Source organism: Lepidothrix coronata, unplaced genomic scaffold (assembly GCF_001604755.1).
Source record: "Lepidothrix coronata isolate B3197 unplaced genomic scaffold, Lepidothrix_coronata-1.0 Scaffold16, whole genome shotgun sequence".
Classification (NCBI taxonomy): Eukaryota; Metazoa; Chordata; class Aves; order Passeriformes; family Pipridae; genus Lepidothrix; species Lepidothrix coronata.
In genome coordinates, this window is record NW_016690196.1 from 4976137 (window position 1) to 5000847 (window position 24711).

The 24711-nt window shown below is 40.0% G+C and overlaps 1 protein-coding gene across 4 annotated transcripts in view; it reads left to right on the forward strand.

The window, feature by feature from the left end:
- Positions 1-318: 318 nt before the first annotated feature.
- The window catches only part of CDC42EP3 (CDC42 effector protein 3), a 27012-nt gene continuing 2619 nt past the window's right edge, over positions 319-24711 (forward strand). Inside the window, exons 1-2 of one of the 4 annotated variants that reach the window (XM_017806824.1) lie at positions 319-480; positions 5011-5126. The gene's annotated coding sequence lies outside the window, so the exon portion shown is untranslated. Of the gene's footprint in view, positions 481-917; positions 1003-5010; positions 5127-5703; positions 5732-24711 lie in introns of those variants that run through there. The other 3 variants (XM_017806823.1, XM_017806826.1, XM_017806825.1) reach the window with 3 other exon arrangements.

Sequence of the window (24711 nt, forward strand, 5' to 3'; positions counted from 1 at the left end):
AGCGGGGTCTCTATTTGGATTAAGCAGGGAACTTGTAAAAAATTTAACATCAGCGCAGTATTTATGGGCTTCCTAGTCAGTAACCTGCTGGACTGCCAACAGCTATTTTGAGCCCTTTCCCGTTCTGGGCAAGGCAGTTTCACTTGTATAAAACAGATGGGCAGGTGCCCTTAAATCTTTCACTGCAGGGCGCTTGGCCGCGGCGGGTCCCTCGGAGCCGGTGCTGGATGCTCCGCACCCCGCTCAGCACCAGCGCTCCGCCGCCCCGCTCCGGCCCCGCCGCTGGGCGGGGGGAGACGCCCCTGCGCCTCCCCAGCTCTCGCAGTGTTTGCCGTTTACCTGCAAATCGCAGACTGCGGAGTCGTGGAAGCCCAAGCGCTCCTTAACAACGCGTAAATAATGGAGGACAGGCAGGATGAATGAGCGTAGCGGGCGGAGACCGGGCTGAGCCTCACCCCGAAGGATCGGGGCGTCGAGGAGGTGAGGGGGAAGAGGGCTGAGGCGGAAAATCATCAGCTTTTAAGCACACCTCCGAGATGACCGTGCTCGGGGGACGGGGGCTGCCCACCCGAGGGCTTCAGCAGGACGCTGCTGGGGTGTAGGGAAGGTATCCCGCCGCCACCTCGGCAATGAGCTCAAAAATAGAAAAAAAAAAGGGGGGGGGCGGGAAGGCAAAACCCCTTTATTGTTATTGTGGTTGTTCCTGGCCTCCCTGCCCGCCTCCCAGGCGGCGCTCCGCGGTGCCAGGATTTCCCTGCAGCCCGCCCTCCCCGCCCGCAGCGCCGGCGGCAGCGCCGCCTCCCCGCGGCCCCGCTCGCCGCCCGCGGCCCCGCGCCCGCCCCCGGGACACGGGGCGCCACCGCCCGCGCACTGACAGGCGCTCGCAGGTGCCGCGCTCGCCCCGAGTCGCGGAGGGGCGGCCCCGCTGCCCTCCTGGCTCCGCACCGGCGGGAGGGAGGTAGCCCGGGAGGGAGGAGCGGCGGGGGAGCCGCCGGCAGCGCCGTAAGTTGGGGAGCGGGGCGCGGGGCGGGAGGGCCGCCGGGCCGGGCTGCGCCTCCGAACCCCGGCGCTGCCCCTCTTGCCCCGGGGAGCGGCGGCGGAGCCGCAGCGCCGGCTCAGGGGCTGGGAGGGAGGGGACGCATTTTGGGGTGGGTAGGAGAGTATCCATTAATGATCGTGTTTGGCTGCTCGCGGGGTTCATGCCCGAGATGTCGCGAAGATCTCTCAGGGTGTTTCTACATCACTGAAATTCCGAGCTGAAATTCGCTCCTACAATTGGTTTAAACTTCCTTCTCAGTGTATTTTGGCATACCCGATTTTATGTCCTCGCCTTGGAGGCAGAAGGCATACCTAGCTTACATCCCCCTGAAACAGCCTGCGGTTTTTTTTGTGAGGGATGTCCCCCTTTTCCCCTGCCGCACCTTCCTGCCGAAGAATAACCGTGCGCTTGAGTGCGCCGCCACGGCATGCCCGGCTGGGGCTTGGGCTGGACCGGGACCCGGACCTAGACCGAGGGCAGGCAGGACACTTGGAGCAAGTCAGTGGCCCGGATTGATGCTGGTCGTGGAGCAAAAGGTTCAAGTCGTGAACCCAAGAAGAATTTGCGTTGGGTTGCTGATGAAGAAATGCGGGCTGGAGATTAATAAGAAGGACTTGATTTATTTTCAGTTGAAATTTAAAAGAGACCAAAATAGAGGAAGCAATTAATTTAGGACTTGCGTCACTGTAGATTGTTGTTATGTTTTAAAATAGGAAGAGATTTTATTATGAAATGCATAATGTAACAAATATGATCCTGATCTCTTACTTTCCTTTGAAAAATAATTGGGGGAGGGAGACAAAGAATGTTCCCGCAAATGAAATTCCTCACTCATAGACCATTATTTTCAGTTACAAATATATTGTAAGGATGTAACATTGTTCAGCAAAATGTAGAGGAAAAAAATCAGAAGGTTTAAGGTATGAAAATCTAAAGCTGAAAAATTCCTTAGATACACACTACTAGAAATCTTATAATCCATGTGCCATGGCTCAGATGTTTAGAGGAATGACAGAGATACCAAAAAAGGCATCATGATACTCAGTGCAATTCTAGGAGCTGAATTTTCTCCTTCCCTACAGAAAAGGAAAGTGCATTTCTGGAAGCAAGAAGTGACAGATGTGGCATCTCAGCAGCTGGCTAAACATAAAAGCATGTATCAGCAGGTGATTACTGTTGGAAGGATTTATTTTTAAAGTGAAAGGCTTGAGCCTATTTTAGCGTTAGCTTTAAGATCTACTTGAGCTCTATGGCATATTAAAAATAGCCTTTCAGCAGAAACATTAAGAAAAGTAAGAGAAAACTCATATGTTCAAGACACTGCTTGCTTTGAACATTTGTTTTGTATTACAGCATACAGAGGAGAGGAACTGAGCAGGTTCTTCGGTGGTAGGATGGTACTGAAGGGAATGATTTTTCCTGGCTTCAGCATAAGCCAGCGGTATCTGGGAAGGAAACAATGGGGCCTATCTTCTCCTTAGATTAAAGATAATCACAGTTACTGTGCTCTTGTGCATCCACAGAGGTAAAAATCTGACTGCAGAAACTACCTCAGTGGTTCTGCTTCTCTTCTGTGATTGGTAAAGCCAGCCAGGATCACCAGGAGGTGGCCTGGGTGAATTTTAGAAAGGAAAGAGATGGATATCACCCTAAGAGGCAGCTCAGAGCCACTCTTTCCCTGCGGCAATGTGGCTCTGCACCATCCCTATTTAAATGCTGTGGCTAAATGTCACATTGACTTCAAAGAGGCGTCTAAAACTGTTCCAAACCACTTATATCAGCTTTACAGTAACCAACAGAAGCCACTGTTCATGGCAAAACATGTTTTGCTCTCAGCTTTTCATAATTGGGTATGGTGCTTTGGTTTATAGTCTTCTAAGCTAGGTGGCTCCTTATAGAAGAAATTCTGGTCCTCTGCCCAAGTCTTGAGAAATAGTTTGGGGCAGGAAAGGGAACTCACATTTAAAAACAAATTTCCCTTTGCCATGCAGAATTTGCCACCAAGTTCTTCACTTCTTGTCAGTGAGGCTGTGTCCCAGGGGCTCAGCAATGCTCTCTGACCAGTTCTTCCTCCCATTCCTCACCCTAGTTGGCAGAATTGCTGTGGACTGGGTCACCTGGTGCCTGTTTGGCCTTTGATAATCATGCAAAACATCAAAAACAGGCTTTCACCCTCCTGCATGCAGATGTTACTGTTTTGGTAACAAACAATCAAGCAAAAGTATAATTTCTTTCCTCTTACAATGATCAAGCCAGAGTAAATGTATTTTCTCAAGATCTTCACCGTTTTGTGGAGAGCTGGCTACCTCTTCTTCCCCCAGTGGTAAAACTGAACCAGCTGAGTGGTCTGTACCTAATAGCCATGGTATCCCCATGGGTAGAGCAGTTACAGGAATGGCAGTATATCCTGTGTTTGTTAGTTTGTGTGATAGCAAGATGAATTTCCCTAATAAACTCAAGCCTGAACTTAAATGAGGATGTGGGAAGAATTGTGTTCAGACTGTTTTTAAATGATTTCCTCTCACTACAAAGCAGACCGGTTGCTAGCCAGGGAAAGCAGCTGGCTGGTACTGAGGGAGGTGTCTGGGTAGAGCAGTGAGAGCGGATTTGAAGCACCACCTACAGAGTACAGGCTTTTGCAGGATGGCAGAATGAGTACAAGCTCAGGTAAACCTCGTGATGAAGAGACATACCTTTAGTGCTGCGTTAAAATAAGAAAGATTTCTGGATGACATTCATGCAGATAAGCATTACCTACAGTATTTTACAATGTTATGCATTTACCTTCATAAGGTTATTGAGCAAAGATACTGATGCACCTGGGAAGGTGACTCTAAACAGGAGCAGCTGGACCTGGCTGACAAGAAGACTAGCTTCCTCATAGTTCAAGGGTTAAATCAAGACCAGTAAAGCTTCAGAAAACACACTGCCAAGATATAATGAGATGATTACAAATGGATGGAGTTGGCCAGGGTGACGAGATATATTTATACCTTTACTTAGGTTTCATTGACATTTATGGAATAAATAGTCAAGTATAGAAACAAACGTTAGTCTTATGGTATTGCCACTAGTTAAGTCCGCAAGAGTGCAGCTAGTAAGCAACTGAGATTTTTCATTAGAGAGGCTAGGGAACTGCTGAATGTGTTTGGTTCCTTTTTGTGTTGTGTTTTTGTTTTTTAAAGAGGGGAGATAAGCCATTTGCAGGCCATTTACGGGCTAAACCTACAGTCAAGTAGCACTTTTTAGTACCCGAAGATCTGAAAATGTGAAAGTGTTTTCTAAGTACTCAAACTAAATTATATCTTCATGATCTTTGTAGCTTTTTATGCAGGACCATTTCGCTGAAATGTATATTTAGAACAAGTAATTTGAATTACTGTTATACTTACCTTTGAAATCGTGAAAGTTGTGCAATACTCTTAAAACTTGATGACTAGTATCACTTGAATGCCAGGGAGCCACATTAAGGGTTTCAACCCCCGCTGTGGGTGGTACAACAACATACAACTTAACTATGCAAATGTTGTGTTCATACTATTTACTTACACTGAATAATAGAAGAAAGCTCACCAAGTCTGATACACTGCTTTGATTTCTATCATAAAGGTCAACGGGGAACAAGTCAGATAAGAAATTAAATGGACTGATACATTGAGTTACTGTGCTGGGGCTCATTCTGAATGAGCTAAGTGAACTTTTCTGTGATTAGGTGTAAACAGCAACTGACCTTCTGTAGAGATACAAGAGCTGATGAGGAGCTGAAACTAGGTATGACTTGCTTAGTCAAGTCTGCAAGCTTGTTTAGATGCATTTAGATGGCAATTAATTTTTTCAAGTCATCTGTAGAGAACTTTCTAAAAATAAATACTACTTCATGTCTTTGCCTAAAAGACCTAAAATAGTATTTTTTTTCCTGTCCCTTTGAAATACCAGATGTTTCAAGTCCCTTTCTCACTGTTTTGCTGTAGGAATTTTATATGCATCTGAAGATTTGTGTTGTGCCTCAAACAAAGGAAACAGGTGTTGAGTCTTCATTCCACGTGGGGTTCTTCCTATTAGAATATTAGACACTACTATAAAAATAGTAAGTAAAAGCAAATTATTAGTCTGAAATTTCATTTTTTTCGAGTTGACTTAAGTCTGTACAGTATAACGTTTAAGTCAAGTAAACCAAAAACCCTAAAGCCTGTTATGCTGGAAAAAGCAAGTATTCGTAAGTTGGAAAAAGCCTGCAGAAAATGGTGATACATATATAAGTGCATTATGGTCATGTTATTTCTCATAGCCCTCTTGCCTTAAACAGTATGTGGGGTGGATGAGGTGAGAAGTAGCAAAAAGAAAGGATCTGTTCGACATTCTGGGCTAAAGCTGAAGGTCTTGCTCTGTCATAGTCCTTTTGGGTGGTGCAAATGGTCAAAGAACCAAAGAATGATTGGACAAGTAATGTAATATAGTCTTGGGATTTTCTTACTTTGCGTTCTGTGACTTTGTAACTTCAGTGCTCTACATACGATATTTCTAATTATGGGGTTCATAATTCTCAGTGATACTCTGCAAAGAAGATCAAAGGTGCTTTGCTGCCACCACAGTCAGCATCTATGAAGCATTTCTCCTAAGTGGTTGTGAAACCAGCTTTCTAACCAGCAGAGTTCTCAGTCATCATCTTCCCTAGGAGAAACCCTGATACCTGTAAGCGCATGAGTAATAAGTCTTTAGCGAAGAAGAGGCACATGGATCTTGTTGTCTTGATAAACACTTTCTCTGTTCTATTCTATTAAAGCTCCTTATTGACTTTTAAGAAGGTGACTTTCTCAAGCCATATGACTGGGTCAGTTCCTGTCTAGTAGACAGGATTTTTTTGTGTGTTTGTTTTTTCTAGCACTTAAATGATGGACTAGTACCCAAGTGATGTACAGGAACGTAATGCCAGTGTTGCTGGGGATTTTTGCCCCACATTTATGTTCTTGCTCTTTTATTTTTTTCCCATATTTCATTTATATCATCAAGAAGTCATTCAAAAAGATTTTAAATTTTACAAAAAATTAATACTTTAGTAATTTAGAACCTTAAAAAAATCCTTATGATACCAGAACAATTTTTTATATATTCTTTGTTGTAATACTTCCTAAATCCAACCTTTTAAATTGTATTAATCAAGATATTGTGATAAGAAACAAGTTCCATTCTTTATTCCTTCTTATGTTTATCTTCAATCCTACTTAAGTAAAGCCTAAATGTATCTCTTTCATGAAGGTCTACGTATTTTTTAGAAACCTCTAACTTTACCTTTTTACCTCAGTTAATATGATTCATTGTATATTTTGATTTAGTTTGACTTTAATTCTGTTTATTTGTGAGATTGGGTAAATTAGATCTGCAGGCAAAGATTAGTCCAAAATGTGGTAGAGTTTAGGATGAATGTTTTGGTTTGCTTTTTCTCTCCCCTTTGCCATGCTTGAGATGCACACCATAAATATGCTGTCTTCTGTGTAACAACTACCATTTAGAAACAGCATCTTGTTCAGGCACTCTTGCTGCTGCTTTTAATGATTAATTCTCTAGGGGAATGGCCAATCAGTTTTAATTTTTGGTCTTTTATTTTTGGATTATTTGATAAACTGTCTTTTGGGAACTAAAGCATAGTTTCAGTTTGGTAAAAATTTATTTCCAGAGAATAGTTAGGTCAGTCTTCTCAATATTCAGATTTCAAATGATAGCTTAATCAATTTGAATTTTATGAGCTCCCTGTCATTTGAAGCATTCATGTGACTCATTGGTTCTTAACCATGTTTCTGTAACCACAAAGAATAAAAACAAAAGCGTCTCTGACACTAAAAGCTGCACATGCCACAGTGAGGGTGAAGGAAAAAGATGATGCAGATTCTGCCCTTTATGGTTTGATGTAAAGGTCAGCCATGCTATTTCTCCCCAGCTCTGTGGTCCCTGCAAAGGCACTCTTTTTTTTTTTACCTTTTCCATGACTTGTCTGTAGTCATTTGTAAGATGGTATGTGGTTATGTAGTGTTTCCCTTCTTTTAAGGAAGTGTGGCTGCTAGAAATAATATTGTGGGTGAGCCCAATTTAAGGCTTGAACAGCAGGAGAGCTAGATGATAAGTGAAAGAGGGACAAGGAAAGAACAGTGCCATTGATTTTCCTGCATGTCAGATGCAGCTCACATGTTTCTGCTCCAGATACGAAAGATCACTGCTCTTCATCAAGTTTAAGCTGATTCTTTGCTTGCTTGTGGCTCCTCTATTAGATGACCTTGGAATAATAACCATGGTTCATAAGATGATAAGATGTAGTGCATCTGGGGATCTCTTCTGCTTGGATGTTTAAAAAACAGATGGGAATATGGAAGTGAAGAATGGAATAGCATGTTCATGCATAGGTTGCAAATATGGCATACAGAATTGTACTTTACTTCAGTCCAAAGAGTTGGAATGGGAAGGTGAAATAGGAGGGAGGTGATGCTCATACCAATAACAGTTCTGTTGTAAAGCTAAATATCCCCAAAAGATGCAACAAGTGAAGAACTGTCTTCTGTAAGATTTTGTAGTTGTCATTTTATGTCTGCATAATTCTTAATATACCAGATACCTGGCTTGTGATTAGGGCTTTGGTGCTACAGAAATACAGATTTATAGTAATACATTGCTCAATTTGATCATCTTGCCTGGAAGGCAACTCTAGCATCTAGTTGGTTTGATGAAAATCTTAAATGAGAAGGTTGGATTGTTACTGTTATCATATCTGTCTAACTTGTTTCTTATTAATAATATGCAAAGTAATCAGTGGTACAAAGAAGTCGTACAGCCTGAATAGAGAATCTGTTGTTAGGAACAAGATAGTGGACTGAGCAGACCAGTAATTTGTATGGCAGCTGCTCTGCTCTGTATGTCCCTTCCCCACTTGCACGGTATGATTTTAGTGGAGAGGGAGGCTATCTTCTTGTGGTTTTACCTCTATGTACCTTCAGGCATGATGAATACCCATCTCAGCCTCCAGAGTCTTTTAGATAAGATCCCTTGAGGTCAACAGCAAAGACAACAAAGTAATCCATTTTAAGACAGTGGGCTGTACAGCTCTCTTAAAAATATATACTTCTAGTCCTGAAGAAGAAGAGTTACAATAGCAAGAATCCAAGAAGGTTATGAATCTGTAGGAGTTCCTAAAGGAGTGAGGACAAAAATAAAACCTACTTCTTGAAACAGACAATCAAGCGATTTATGCTGTGGACAGTTTTCAGGTTTTTGTCTGAGAATTAATTTCACTTTTAGTTGGAGTTGTTCTTTTACCTCGAGACTGCAACCATGCCTCTACTTTGGCAGAGGAATATACATTGTAAATAAGATATTTTGTGACATGGTATAATATTTGGATTACTGAAATATGCACTGACAGGTGTATAGGAGGAAGAGACAGGAGTAGCATCTAATGAAGCAGCAACAGAAAAGTTGGAAGCTTTTTGACACTGCCTTTGGTATGAATAGTATATCCATTCAAGTGTAAATCTTTTAAGTGTATTCAGGTAATCTCTGAAAATACAAATATATAATCTGCAAGGAAAGAAGCAGGCTTCAGTGCCCAAATGAATAATCTAAACATGAAAATAACTCCTATTGCTAAATTCCTGCTAATTTTCAGGCATCAAACCTGCTTACGTGTCTTTGTTCATTGCATCTACCCTTCCCCACTTCCACTGTTTTCCGTCTCCTGGTTCCGCATTCCTAGTTTTTATGCAAAGGTTCTGTCCTTCCTCTGAAATTGGGTTGATGGTTATTCCCACCTGTTGAGTTGTTTGTGGGGGTAGAGCAATGTAAGTTATAGGGGTGGTATTTTTAATAGAGAGGATTTTGGAAAATTCTAGGTGGCAGACACCACCAGAGTCTTGTAAAAATGATATAGTTTAACACCTTAAAATTGCCTGTCTTGGTGATTCACAGTGACAGGAGAAGACACATTCCCAGGTACAACTTTTAAGGTCAGGACTAGCTTTAAAAGTACAGAAGTGCTAGAACCTGTTAACAATGCTGCAGATTTTTGTGGGTGGTGTATCCATAGGAGTAAAGGGCATTATGGTAAAGCAGGGGAGTAGGAATACATAATTTAATTCTGTATTGTCTTGTTAGAGAAACAGTTTAAAAACTTTGGTTAAAATTCTTCCACCTCTTTCTAATCCTCATAATAAGCAAACAGATTGCTGCAGAATGAGGATAGTAAATGTTGGCTTGAATGGCAATGTCTGATATTTATAAACAACTGAAAATGAGCTTTAAAATAGAAGCTTTCAAGGCATCTGAAGAGTAGGTGGACATGTTAAAAAGGCATCATCTAAGAAACTGTGTATATTCTCTCTGTAATAAATCAGTGTGGTATCTGCGGAAGTAGGAGCAGCTGTCTGTGTATGTACATATGTGTACATTAAAGATCCTCGACTGAAATGGTAACAGATGATTTTTCAGGTGCTCTGACTCTATATTCTTTCAGTCCATCTGGTGAGATAGCTGTAGTTTGTAGTTTTTGGATAAATATCCTGGAAGTACAAATGTGATCCCAAAGTCAAGTTTTACAGTAGTAACAATATATGGGAGATGTGGCTTGAAAAGAAATTACAGTTATATTGTCAAATTCAAGAACTATTTCAATTTCTCTTGACTAAAAGTAAATGAAGCCACATGGAATTTTCTTCATTGTGCTTTTCTTCAGAACCGAGTATCTGAAGTTGGACATGGACTCTGCTCAGTCATGCATCTGAGATACCCTTGTTAGAAAGCTGTACTTTAAAATGTTAAGTTTTTCCTGTTCATTTTGAATAGGCTAAGTCACTGTGAAATGTGTGCCCTTTTGCTTGCATGTCAGAGGAGAAACAGCTTTTAAAGTTTCCAGATCTCAAACTGTTCATGGCAGTTTCACAGGAAAGAATTTATTTGGTTCTCCATGCAGGATTTGAAGTAGTGTCAAACACAAATATCTGCTTTTTTTGTCTTTTATTTGTATTTTGTGCTGAAATATGAGAACTTTACAACAACATTTTGGATGAGAGCTCCATTTTATAACTTCCAGGAGATTTGCCCTTTCAACCTTCATAATCATGTTGATGGCCAAGAAAACATAATCTGTGGACAGAAAGGCTCTAAAAATTTAGTATGCCTTTCCCTAGATAAAAATGCTTTTCATTTATATTTTAAAAGAAATGCCATGAATTTAGGGGAAAATACTTCATATCTTGAATGATAAAAGCCAGAGCAGACTATTGGGAACTTGTCTATGACAAGCTATAGGCCTTTCCTGAGTTGTTACCCAGTTCTGTGTCAATATGATTCTTGGCTCTGCCACAGCTGTTTGAATTAGATAATGGTCAGTTCTTTGAAAAAAAGAAAAAAAATAACAAAGATTCAAATAAATCGCTCTGTTCCTCTCATTTCCATTATCTGCCTATTGATTTTTCTCTCCTGCCCCTGATCCTCAGTCTTCCAGTGCAGATCATCTTAGGGTGGTTTCTCCAACAGAAACGGATGAATTGAAAGCAAAGAGTTTGAGAGCATCCACTGGCAATGCAGGCCGCAAGTCCTGATGCCTATAGAAGAAAAAGCTACAACTTATCTTTGTAACGTTAGTCTGGCTTGGGAGTGACAGTACCTTTTAGAGGACTCAAATGGGCAGAAACTCGTATGAAATCAGGCATATTAAGCTGGTGTATAAGAAGTCATAATTGATCTGTGAAATTCCATGACAGGGAAAAAAGAATTTTCTTTTAATTTTCAGTGGATGTACTGGGCAGAAAGAGGAGCTGTGTATATTGCAAGTTGTACAGACCTATCCTTCCACTGCTGATGGAGCAGTTTGTATCTTGTCATCTATTTTGTAAAGCGAGAGTTTTGATTCAGATCATCTGATTTGCAGTAGTTACAGCTTCCAGTAATTACAATGATTCAAATACTGCTGAAAGAGAGAAAGAGAAAAAAGATTTATACTAAGTGACTTTAAAGAAAATTCATCTCGATTGTTTTTAAAGCTACCAAAAAGTGGCTGATCAAGGAGAAAATGACTGTTTCCAGGTACAAAGCAAATGACAGAATTTCAGTGGAAAGCCCAAGAAGAATATTTTGGTATCTGGAAAAAACACTTAAGAAAATTTTCTGTATCTTCTGCATAAGAAAGGTCACTAGCAAGAATTATTAAGGGAGTTTAAATATTTATTAAGCTTAATCAAGTTCTAAAGCAGCACTCAGTTTGTCTGTTGGATAGTAAGTCACTGGGGATGTAACAGTCCAAATGCAAGGCAGATTAACAGTCTCTCTGAATTTTTCAGGTATTCACAATTATTTGTTTTTAAAATTGAGATTTCACTTTAAGATGTAATGCTCTTTCAGCCCCTATTGGTACCTTAAGTGAAATTGCCTGCCTTGTTTCAGACAGTCTGAAACACTCACCTTGGGAGACGTGAACTTAATCAGGAGCCATTAACCTGGGAACCTGGTGACTATAAAAAAGTTAACTGTTCTACTGCAAGATGCTAATGTGTTGTATTTGGAGAGTTTTAGTTTACTGACTAGGTGCAGATTTTTTTTGTTTGTTTTCATTGTTGTTTGAGCTTTTTTTCTCTTCCCAATGCTAAATTGTCTTTGCCTTCCCACTTTTGTTCTCTAAAGTGAATGGGTTATGGTCTTTTCAGGAATGGGAAGAGTTTAACAGCAGTGTCTATGGCTGGATTTTTGTTTAAGAAGATATATATATGATTTGAATTATTGTAGGATAAACCGTATTTAATACTCTGTGTTGTAAGAGAACTTAAACCAACAGTATTAAAATCCCATTTTCCTCAAGTATGTGGTTTAACTTAAGAAGCCTATGACTGTAGCTATAGGGGTGTTGATGAACTACTTCTAACATTGATCTTTGTAGCTGTTGGTGACCAATTTAATAATTTCCTCTAGTAAGGATTTCCTTGGGCTCTGAGGAAGGAGCCCAATTATGCTGCCCCGCTGCTTCTGCAGCCGGAAGGAGCATACCTCTGGTGAACCCAGGCCAGCGCCCATGTACAGAGGGAAAGAAGGAATGCCAGTTTGGTAATATCTTCCTTCTGGGAGTTACTGTACATGTCTTTTGCTGGGACTGTGTTTCAAAGTGTTTTGATTATGATATTTCTATTCCTTCCCGTGTGAGCTATATCCAGAGAGTCTATGGAACAGGCCCTATATTATCCATTAATTTCTTAGGGTCCAGTACTGAAGCAGCAACACTGAGATGCTGATGCCCTCCTCGGATGCAAGTTCCCTATTAAATTTCTGGAGTGTACTGTCTCTGTGCTCTGCTGTAATTCAGGGAGGTAAAGTCTGTTGCTTCCCTGTGTTTCTGCAAAGGCTATCTCTGTAAAACAGTACAGACTTTTACAAGAGAAGAGAGCCCCACACTGTGCCTTAAGTTAATGCAATCCTGATGCATTGTTACAGTGTTATATGTTATGGGTTTTTTTCAGGATACAGTTTGCACTCGGGACAAGGAAATTTACCTTGATTTCTGTTCCTTTGTCTACACTAAGAAAATCGGGAATACCTGGCCACTTACTTCTGTGGCTTGGATTCTGACCATCTTTACAGTGGTTTTGTTTTCTGAGTTGGTATTTGGTGGGGTTTTTTTGTTGTTGCTGTAGTAGTGCTTAATTTCCCTAGCTGTTATTTTCCCCCTGCCCCCCAAGTGTTTGAGCAGAATTTTTTGTCTGCACTTTAAGTGTCTGTCCTGGGCTCTACAACATGTCATCTTTTCTTAAATTTTTGAAGGATGTAAACCACACTAAGCTCCCATGTCTTGAATTCTAATGGCAAGAGCCATTAGAAATTTGCTTTAAATAGCCTGTAGTAAAGGTAGAATTTCATCTTACCTACTTATTAAAGGATTAAATAAATAAACATGCCCTTTACTTAGGAAAGTAGGTCCCTGAATTATGTTTTTATTTTTCTGCCTAACCCCCACTGCTTTCCATACGGAAAGTTGTGTTGTATGAATTGGTGTGTGAAAGACTTGCAGCACGTGGTAACGGCTCGTTCTTGGTCAATAGGAGGTGCATCCATGCCCAAAGGGATCACTTGCACCTCATTTCTGTGCTGTTAAGAGTTGTGTAAACAAAACATGTGACAACCAAACAGAGCTATAGCAGTCTAGCAGCAAGTGTCACAACGCAATATAAGGCCTTGGTATAGTATGCTCTGTTTCAAAACCAGCTTCTCTCAACTCTGAAGTAATTACTGCAGCCTGGATAAAGTATAGGCTCAATATATTTACTGAGTTGGTTTAGTCAGACCTAAACATAACTTTTTGCTTGATCAACAGATTGATTCTCCTGCCTGTCCCTCAGTATTCAGTATCATGTGAGGAGTGAAATGTCTGAGATTACTAAAAGGTAAGCTGAGGTATTAATAAAATGCCTAGTGGTTGTTAAATTTGGATTGAATTTGGCTGTCAGGCACCTGGCATAGGTCTCCTCAGTACTCTGTCAGAAAGTGGAATGCCACTGCTGACCAGTCTTAATTTTATAGACAATGGTTTTGGCAATGGATTATGTATTTAATGATCAACTTCAGGATCTCTCTGCCTTTTGATCTCCCTTGTTGGGAGTGGCTGGTACTGAAGAGCACGTTTAGCAGTTACTTGGCCTTTATAAAAGAGAGTGAAAGGGACCTGCAAATGTAGGGCTCTCTTTCTGAGGTAGGAGGGAGGGAAAGGAATTGTCTTGTTGAACTAGATGATCTTAAAGGTCTTTTCCGATGATTCTATCTGGGCCTGTGAGGGCTGCAGAGAGGTGCACCTGGCTGTTGGCATCTTTGTTACCTAATGTCTAGCCTAGTTTCTGTTGCAATATATGATTAATTTTGAGGTTTCCATTAATGTGGGTTTTGGAACAAATTAAATGTGACCGAGATGCCAACAAGGATCTGAAATTTGTTTTCTGCTGAAGAACTCTTTATACAAATGAACACCAATTTGCATCATTAAGCGCACACTTCACTCAGACTGCCCAACAGGATGGAACACTGAGATAGAAATTGCCTCTTGCAGTGCTTTTCTTATAAGGTGACAGCCACTTAAGCCCAGCTACTGCTTTGGCCCATGTGTGGGTTCTTTTACAGCCTTTCTGGGGAGGACGTAGTTGTTTTATAGCAGTCTGAGTTCGGTGTGATCCTCTTCAAAAGGTCCTTGTATCTTGTATTTCTTTAGATACTAACTAACACTTGGATATTCGCCTCTCCCTAGGCACCCCAAGGATTTACAGTGTTCTAGAGGTGCATGAGAGAGTTTGTTCGGTTAGGAGAATTCATCTTAGAAAGTTGTAACTTGTTTCTCTCAACAAACGCAAGTTGTAGTTTTGGTTGGTGTTGTGCCACTGTGTTTGTCAGTGTCGATTTATACCAAGCTTTAAATAGGATACTCTGCAATGGGTTTGTTTTCTGGTAGTTTGTAATCCTTTCAGGCTGGCTAACATTAACGAGAGGCAGCATTACTGTGGCTGGCTTTCTTTTGATCATGCACAGCCCTAGTCAGGAAATGGGTGAGGAGCGTGAGTCATGATTACATTACCCTAGTGTGACTGCCTACTAGGAGTTTTCTTTTTGCCGCCAATACGCTTTCCCTTGACACTACTTCTGAAAACAAAATGACCATTTTGGAGCACTTTGAAATATTGACCTTTGAACAGAGAGATTTATGTTCTCTTGCAGTTTCAAGGCAAAGTTCTAAGCAGGAGCCCCTGCAGAGTGCAGAGTGAAAACGAATGTCTGCAAAATGCTTTTCCAGAAATCTGCAAAGGACAGGACTTGACTTGCAGTACACTAGATCTGCTTGGGTTCGTTGGATACAACATGCTTCCCTGACCCATTTAATTATTCTGTCATGTTGCCTGCACATGCAAGCTCAAGGTCCAGTCTTGTCTTATACAGAGGCTGTCGTCTCGCTCACCATTTGGCTTAAGCTGTGTCTTAGAGCTCTACTTATCTCTTGAAATATGGCTGCAGTAATGGGAAGATAGATGCTGAATACTGGCTGAGGTAAAACCCTGAGTGTTGAGAAGGTAGCTTTAGTGGGATTTGAGACAGCAGTATTTTGGACAGTTTAGTTAAATACATGGATTTAGAATTTGAAAGAAATAACAGCTGCTAATCAGTAAACTAGCTTCAGCACTCAATTGCCACTGTGCCACTCTGAATGTTCAGACAGTACACTTCTGCACAAGTGCTGAGTATTTTAGGTTTTAGGAGCAGTATGTGAAATATGACTATTGGCACAGAGAGTGAATGCACCCTGATAATACTTGATATATTGCAAGAAAAAAGAAGTCTGATCAATTGAGTCTGATCAAGCAACTCAAGTTAACAGAACAGAAAGTCTGTGGCAGAGAGATCTCAGGAGGAAGTGGGGACCCCTGCACTGCTGTCCAGTGTGATGTGTCCCTGCCAGCTGGGGCATGTTGCAGGTGTCACTGACATGCTGCAGAGCAGCACCACATTATGACGTGTCTTCCAGTTGTCGCTTATTCCTCCAGATACTTACCTCTGCTCAAACAGTGCTTTCAAATAGTGGAATTGTTTTGTTAGAAGTATAGTATAAACTCACAATGAAGATGTAATTTCTGGGTTTTACCTTTTGTTTCATCTAAGGGTGATAAACCGGTTACTTTAGTTGTATTAATAATCTACTTGGAATTGGATATAGATAACCAAATTTTAGAAGCCTTATTTACTTCATTATTTTAGCCTCATTTCTTTAAAAGGGTATGAGTTGACTAAAAAAGAAATTCAGTGAAGATTTTTGTAATCCACTGAGACATTTCCTTTCTTCCACCTATCCCACCTCCTTTTTCTATATAATAAAACAAATGAGCCCTGTGTGACTTTATATTTTTCTGTAGCTTTATATGTCTACCTCATTGTTAGCCTTTGCATATAGAGGGCTCTCTGGCCTTCGAATTTGTTTTAAAACTAGTTTATCAGACACTTTAAGTGGTCAATACTTATTTAAAGTGAAACACTATGAGAATTGAATAATAGACTGGTGATTATGATATTCCTATGTCACTTGTGTGTTTCAAGGAGATGATAAGGAATATTTGACTTAGAGGTGAAGGGTATTTGAAAATTGGAGGTGGGGAGTTCAGGGTAGGGTTTTGTGGGTTTGGTTGTTGGGGGATTTTTTTATTGGAATCTTGCAAGATCCTTTTATGTTAGATTGCCTTTTGTTAAGATGCTTTCCATAAAATAGTAATAATAACTGTAGTTAGAAAAACTTCATTTCAATATGACAGCAGTTTTGGGAACCCTAAGGCAGAAACAAGTGGAGCTACAAAGCCACTTTTGCATCAGAAGTGCATAAAACCTGGATATGAATCCATGGACACTTTTTCCTTGCAGAAGAGTTGGTTAAGGATTGCCCATCCCTTCTGCCAGAACTCCTTTTTTTTTTAAGAGTGATGTTTCAAGAATCAGCTGAGCTATTGAAATGACTTGGTGCAGCTGAAAGTAGCAATCTCACTCCTAGCCTTGTGATTTTACACCCCTTTCCTAGTTAGTTTTCACCCAGTTCTGTGTACTGAGCTGGCCTATGAGGGGTCAAGCATGTGCACACAGTAGGGGGGAAGGGGAGAATGCCTTTCTGGCAGCAACTCTCTTGAAGCATTGCCATCAGGCACTCTGCAGCTGTTGGTAAGCCTGTACTGTAAACTGAGTCAGTGGGGAGAACTGCTGCTGTGACCAGTTTGCAGTGTGGCTTGTAGGTCTGTCTGCCCACAGAGGGTACAAGGAACTGCAGTGCAGAACCAGGAACCAGCAGTGAGGAGTGAGGAATCCGGAGTGGGAACTTCTTAAACCGGCTTTGAGAGCAGAGTTGGGCTGGGGAACTACACCTTCTGTGTTAAGAGAAAGCCATCTATGCTAACCTGCTCAGAATTACGAAGGGTGTGTAGTGTGGATTTGTTAATCCACTTAAAGTGATCTGAGTGCTGGCTGACATCAAAAGGGGCAACACTGCCTTCTTCAGTCCATATCTTCCCAAGTTCTTCCACATGGCAATATCAGCACTTACATGAACACGCCTTGAGTTGTGTCAGGCAGCTGCTTTGGCTAAAAAATGTTCCTTTCTTCTCCCTGAGTAGATGAGATTTCAACCAGAGCAGTCTTTTAGGTGGCACATAGGCTCAGGTTATAGGGTTTGGGGGTTTTTTGTCAAATTTCACAGTGTTTTTCCCTGTGGCCTAAGAAAATGGATGGGCAAGTTTTTAGGCCTGTCTGCCTTGTGGCTTATAAGTTCATGATTCCCAGCTATTTGCTCATCTGGTCTGTGACTTAGTAGGAGGAAATGTGTGACTGTGCTTCAGTGAACAGTCTATCTGATGCAGCATAACCTCACCTTCACTGGCTGTGTTAGTTAACGTGCCAGACTTTGTACTGACATATACCTATGTGTAAATCTGCATGGTTTTGAAAGCCAATGAACTATATGGTATTAAATCCATATATATGAATGTACTAGCCAACAAAGCTAAGAAGAAAGTAATAAAGAGGGACCTGTTTCAGTCTGTGGAGCTGAACAACAAAATACAGTGAGCTCATTAAATCCCTGTCTCTGGAGAAGAAAAGAAAAGAAAGAAAGGTTTTTATTGTTCTAGAAAAGATGCTAATATTTCAAAGCTCAAAGCAAGCTGTGACTGAAACCTGTTGGAAGGTGAAAAAAATTACTTGACTGAAAAAAAGGAATTATTTAAGATATTGTAATGACTGGTCAAAAGCACAACTGCAAAAACAGACTCTATAAGGCATTTAATTTAATATTGCATCACAGCCAGATTTTTAAAATGTTAGTCCTCTGAAATGTCAACAAAGCATGTCTTAAAAACATTTAGAATCTTAGAATAAATGTCAGAAATAAGTCAACATCAAAGAGGGATGCATTTCTACTGAAACAATCCTTTTATACTGCATTGAGCTGCATAATATTTTTGTGAGCAGCCTGCTAATAAATACAAAATTATTGCAGTACAAATTTGCAAGTGGTGGACATTGGTGAAGAAATATATTGATGAGGAAGATGGAGAAAGCTCAACTGATTTATTGATTCACAGCCTGAGCACATTCACATAAAATGTTTTCTTTTTCTGAAGAATTGCATTGCTTTATACCCAAAGAATAGAAATCCAATTTATTTGCTGGAGAACGATAGTTTGGAAAGCCTTTTTATTTTTTTTCCTTTTTTTTTTTTGTTTGTTTGTTTATTCTAGTTTTATGGGGGGATTTTTGTTGTTGTTCCTAAGGAATAGGGTCTTACTGGACAGTGTAATTTGAGCACTACCAGTGGCTGTGCTGGCAAAATTTGTCAATTAGATTAATATATGTGTATATTCATCCTAAAAAAATGGAATGGGAATGCTGACTCTAAACGGATAAAATCTAAAGGACAACAAATTCTTTGGCCATTGTAGTTTATTCTGCTTGGAGACCTTGTTATGCCAGCACAAGAAAGAATTCTGAAATGGTTGGTCATGTAATGCTACCCTGTATATACAGGAAAATTCCTGTTGTAAGATGGTGAGAATAAAAGCAGAAATATGATCTTGTTTATAAACAAAGCAGTGATGATGGGAAGAAAGAAGTGATTTTTATCTTGTATATGCTGTTAGGGAGAAGGGTTTTGAAATCTTGTTACTAATTCTGATCTGCTCGGAAAAGGATGTTGGAAAATTGGAGGTGGTTCAAAAGAGAGGGAGGGAGAGATGGATCTGAAGGCTTAAAATTACTCCCCCACTATAACCACATGAGGAATTTCCCCTGTTCTCTTCGATCAAAAAGGATGACTGAGAAACAACTTGGTTAGTATTCAAGTCCCTTAACAAGGCTGAAGGTTTCTGTTTGATAAAGGGCCTTTGTAATCTCACAGACTGATAAAGGACAAAACAATAACTGGAGACAGGGGCCAGTTGCTCAAATTAGACTTTTTTCTTCCTTTTTTTCCAAACCAGGTTGGCTTTCCTTTGTTTTTGTTTTTTTTTTTTTTTTCCTTACAAGCTAAAATGAAAATTCTTAAATAGATGAATTACTTAATTGATTTCAATTTAATGTACAAGTACTTCAGTGGTTTAAAGTTAGTGATTGTCTTCCGTGGTTAATATGATTTACTCCAGCTCAATCTATTTGAAAGTGTACTAGGCAGGGAAAAGCAACAAAATTTAAAGGTATCAACAATTAAAAATCATTTCTGGAACTTGTTTTTTCTTTATTTGTGAATGTAGGTTTTAGGGGTGGGAAAAAGAGGAGGATACTGGAGAAATGGAAGATATCTGGAGAGAAAGACACTGTATGCAGCCTATCCCTGTCTGTGCTTACACTTAATGGCAATTAACACTTCTTCAGGTTGACTGCTCACAGCTGGTATACTATTGTCTTTGATTTACATGGAAAAAAAGAGTTTTATAGCAAGGGAAATGAAAATGTATCCTTTCATGATTTTTCTTACAATTCACTTTCCCTTCCAAAGACAACTAACGAATTAGTCACTTTACGGTTTTTTTTTAGTTACTTCTCCCCAGCTGGTGTAGCTCTGAGGTTGTCCAAGCCTTCCTTGTCATTCTTAAATGTATCTGTAGTACGGAGCATATTCACATTTTCTTACCCCTGAGCAGAATTTAAGCTGTTTCAAGTAGCTGTACCTTGGAGTATTTAGCCAGTAATAATCTGGAAGGATATATCGAATGGAACTCTGCAGGGCTATCTTCCATCTCTGCTACTACACAATATTTTCATGAATGAATGGAATGTATGCTTATTACATCCACAGATGACGCTAAACTAGTATGTTGCAGAGGTCAAGATTATGTTTCCAAGTGATCCTGACCATTTGAAGTGTTTGAAGTTAGTAGGATGCAATGCAGTGAGTGCGAAGACTTTGCCCTTGTAGGGCATAACCAAGAAAAAGATACAGAGTATCTAGCTAGACAGCAGTTACTCACTAAAGCAGCTAGGTTTTTAGTGGACCACAAATGAAACATAAGCCAACAATATTGTGATGCTGAAAGTAAAATGCGGAGAAAGAGAGAAATTGAGGTGTCAGCTTGAAAGTTGTCTTTGCTTTTGAGCATATTTAAAGAAGAATTTGAGCTTAGGGGAGGAAGACCAGAAAAGGAGGTTGGGGCGAAGAAGCTCTCCGGGTTTCAGAAAACATGCCCTATGTTGAAAAAGTAAAATACTTGTGTTATTCAATCTGAAGAAGAAAAGGCTGAAAGGAGATGTAGAAGGCATAAAATAATTAATTGTATTAATCAGGACCCAGATTGGAGCAGGGGAGACTTTAGGTGCATCTTCTTTGATGACTAAATTCTGTGAAGTAAATGAACGTATGCAGTCTGCACGTAGAGGGAATTTTAAGAGAACGGTGGACAAACGTCTTCACAAGTAGCACAAGGCATCTGTATCTTTTCAGGACAATGGAGAAATTAATAAGCTGCATCCTCTTGACCTGTGCTTCTGTAGCTTTGGGAAAGATTTGGAATTATTTTTTCCTTCATTTTTTAAAAATGTGTATGATAACAGGATAAAATAGGTTAGATTTGATCTAGGAAAGTTGGGTGAATGCAGTTTGAGAGAACTGAAGTGCAATTAGCCTGATTATTTTTATAGAATAATTAAATCTGTAGCTTTAGTCCAGTGCAAATTGTTTGATGAAAGGAGAAGCAAAGAGTCAAGGACTTCTAATCTGATTGGGGAAGTTGACTTTAATACAGATGAATTCAAAGGGCCTCTTATAAACAATCTGGAGAGACAAGTGTTACCACCTGATTTGGTTAAAGCTACTCAGAAGGTGGTGGCTCTATAAGCAGAGAGGTGATGGCCTGGTCTAGAAGTGGACAGACTTGTGATCTCATCTTCAGAGTCTGATAGTTGATATGGACACCTAAGTCCACAGGAACGTGAGAGGTAAGCCTTGTAGTACATTATCTGCTGCTTTGCTTGTACCTGACGACTTGGTTAGGCTGGGAGTTTGTGTTGTGGCATTCAGGAGTTGTGACTTCATGAGTTCAGGCCCCTGTTATAAAACCTGTAAAAACACGTTTTACACTGATGTTGTTTCAGGCATAGTGAAAGTAACAGCGTTGACAAAGGATGCTCTCAACAGTTCACATACTGAAAGCTACTGGTAGCTAAAGCGTAAAATGAAGGAAGCCCTAAAGCCCGATTCTTCTACACTTGCAGATACTTCAGCATGTAGGAAAGTTGCAGCAGCTTTGTATCTGTCTTTTGCTATGTTACTGCATTTTCATTTCGTTATTTAAATAATGTACAGACTCTGTTTTCTCCTACTGACTTGCTCCACAAGATAATTCAATGCTATTTGAAATTATGCTTTGGAAAGGAGTTTCTCCAAAGTTCACATGCCTCTAGTCAGTGATGTGTAAGGCAGAGCCCTTGCTAGGGATTGCCCTGTAGAAAGCCCATAGGCTTCCCAGCACAAACAGTTGCTTCTGGCTCTGCTCTGTGGAAATGTGATTTTCTTACTGTCATTTCTTTGCTTGGGACACTGCTTAAGGATCTGGGTCTCTTAGGATTTGTGCACAAATAAAAGTCTGCACTTTGACCCTTATTTGTCTCTGGCTTTGCAAGCTTAGCTGTTGAGATATTTGCTGATAGTCTGTCCTTTTAAAATGGACTGTGGAATAAACTAAGGCATCCATGGAAAGCGTTGAGATGTGTAGAAGGTGATGATTGCTGAGTGGACAGAAGGAGGATTGAGAAGTACCTCTAAAAATATTAGTCTTTACTAAGTTACCAAGCAAAACACTTAAATGAGAGTGTGAAGTGATAGGAATGAAAATGAGAAAGTGTTATAGCCAAACTAAAACTTTAATTTTCACTGGCCTGAAATTTCTCTGGTTTGGCTCATGCTTGGATCTTGTTAGGAGAGGGATATCTTTTCAACCAGAAGAAAAATCCTTTCATGTTGTTTTCTCTTAAATTAAGTTCTTCCACCATAGGCTGGCAGTCCAGGATTGTAGACTTGGTTTTCTGGTAATTTCTTATTCAGCTTTCCAGTTTGGCTATATAATCAGTTACTGAGCTGAAATTAGTTAAAACAGAGACTCTTTTAGCAGTAAGATCATAAAAAGGTCTCCTTTAAGACAAGACCAACTTTACTGTATGGCCTGGTATTAAGATTGCAGTGTGATTCATCCCTTCTCTTAGCCCATGTGTACTTGTGATTCCATTAAATCTTGTTGAATGCAGGGAATGTGTTAAGGTTCCTGTGAAAATTTTGTTGACTAGTTTTGCAGGATTTGAGCTGGAGGCTTAGTCTTGTTAAGCTTTTCTTCATTTGCCAAAGTTTGATTTATATTTTTTTTCTTAATAAAAAGTCTACATATACTATATGTATTGATATAGGTTCTTCCTTATTTAGTTGTAAATGAAATATGAATAACAATAGTATTTCAGCTAAGTGACTGTTTCCAGATTTATGATATATTTCAATTGTTCGAAGTAGCTTAAAATCTGTACTCCTTTGGGCAGTAGTTGACAAAGAGGATAGGTATGCAGAAAGAAAATACAGTTGCTGTGAAACCTATGTTATATTGTACATGGAAAGCCTGTCCATTGAGGAGAGAACCCTTTTATTTACAGAGCGTAATTTGCAGATTTCCAATACAGTAGCTAGTGAAAATTGCAGCAAGGGTAGCCTTTGTCTTCAGCAGAGAAAACAATGCTTGCACTAAGCATATAATTGTGCAAGTTCCTGTCTTCAAGTGCAAAGGCTCTTGCACTGGCCAAATGGAAGGCAAGGCCTTCACAATTGAAGGGACTGCTGTATAGAGAGAGATTATAATTCTTGATAGCGGAGTCTCTTGCAGCATCCTCTGAGGTAGTGTGGTTTTACACTGCCCCTCACTGGGGCTCTCTTGTAGCGCAAGAACTAAAGGAGATCTGGACGCCCAAAAGTTTGTTCTACCTACAGAGTTTTGGCATTTTTTCCTCCTAAAGTATGAGCTAAATAAAATAAAGTGCTCTTCTTGTATGTCAGGATGGTCTATTAACACTAACGTTATTTTACGCTTTATTTTTAATATTTCCTCATGTTCACATATTTCATTGTGTCCTTCAGGGTTTCTTTAAATCTTGTGGAGTTCAGTAATAATGGTATTTGATACACATTCAAACTGGTGGAAGCCATGGAGGCTTTGAATGAACTAGGATTTGTCTTTCATTTTTAAACTAGTGACCAACAAGCATGACTTTGAACCGCATTGATGCTACATTGCCATTCATTCCAGATTAAAACATCTGAAAGAATGAGGAATCAGAATGAGAGAGCATTTGGCCTGTTATTTCTGTGAAGTGAGATAGAGCTGAGTTCACTAGATGAACATAAAACAACCTCATAGTTTGTCTTTGCTTGATAATAGTTTTCTCTCTAGAGTTGAGGACGTTTTGTTTAGCTAAATGGGTTGCTTGGGCAGAACAATTATAAGAGGGAGAAACAATGCAGTGAATTTTACAGTTTAAAACTCCGAGGTAACTGACTTGACTCATTAGTTCTGTTCCCTCTGAATGTGGCACAAGTAGTGACCTTAGGAGTTACTTTTGTACCTTGTAGTACTGACATGGAGTTAAGTTGGCGAAGTTTTGGAATGTAATGTGAATCTCCTAGTATTCTGTAAGCCCTAATGAAGTACCATTTTGTTGCGTAAAAGGAAGCTTTGAAGGGCTACTAATTGATTGATGTGATCAATTATATTTTCAAAATTGATCTTAAAAGTATAAAATGCCCTCAGAAATTATTGAACATTGAGCTTATTTTGTATTTCAACTTTCATCTGTTTACATCTGATATATTTGGTGGGAGGGAGGGCTTTTCAGTGTTATCTGAAGTGCAGTAGATATCTGGTGGGAATCAAAAAACCAAAACACTAACCTGGCTAGATTCCCAGCTCCCCTTGTGATGCACAGTTAAGTACCCCACTGTAGGAACTAATTACTTGGGTTAAAGGATTTGTGAAAATGCTTAAGTACTTCTTGACAATCTGGATGTATAACCATACAGTACTAAGTTTTTAAAACTGGTGATTGTTACTGGGCTTAATTTGATGAAGGGAAATATCTACCAGGGCAAGGATAAAAGGCAGCAAAAGTAACTCTCGTTGCAGAGGGCTTCCCTTCACTTATTGTATAGAGCAGTCTTTCTGCAAGCTCCTTTACAGAGTGAGGATGGCAATGGACAAAGTGTGAGGGATTTGTAGCTGAGCATTCTGATGAGGAGGAGTGATCTGTGGTGCTTGGGCTTAATAGAGGAAAGTATAAAAATGTCCAGGAGAAAAAAATGCATTTATTCTGAGATTGCTCCGGGGTCAGGAACTGGTACTGTAAGGGAGAAATACACGGTTAAAGATTAATGAAGAGTGTTTTTCCATAACTTGCTGACCCAATAGCCTGTTAGCCCTTGTTAGCTCTATCAGGTTTCTCAAAGTCCACGTTCTAATAGGACAACATGGTTTGCAAACACTGTTTCTTTTGATTGCACAGAGCAACTCTGAGGCACTGCGGCCTCATGGCCTGCATAATTTGTGGGCTAGGCTATAACTGCTATGAAGCATTTATGTAGTCTAAAGATTGTAGTCACAAGAATCAGTCTCTTCTAAGAC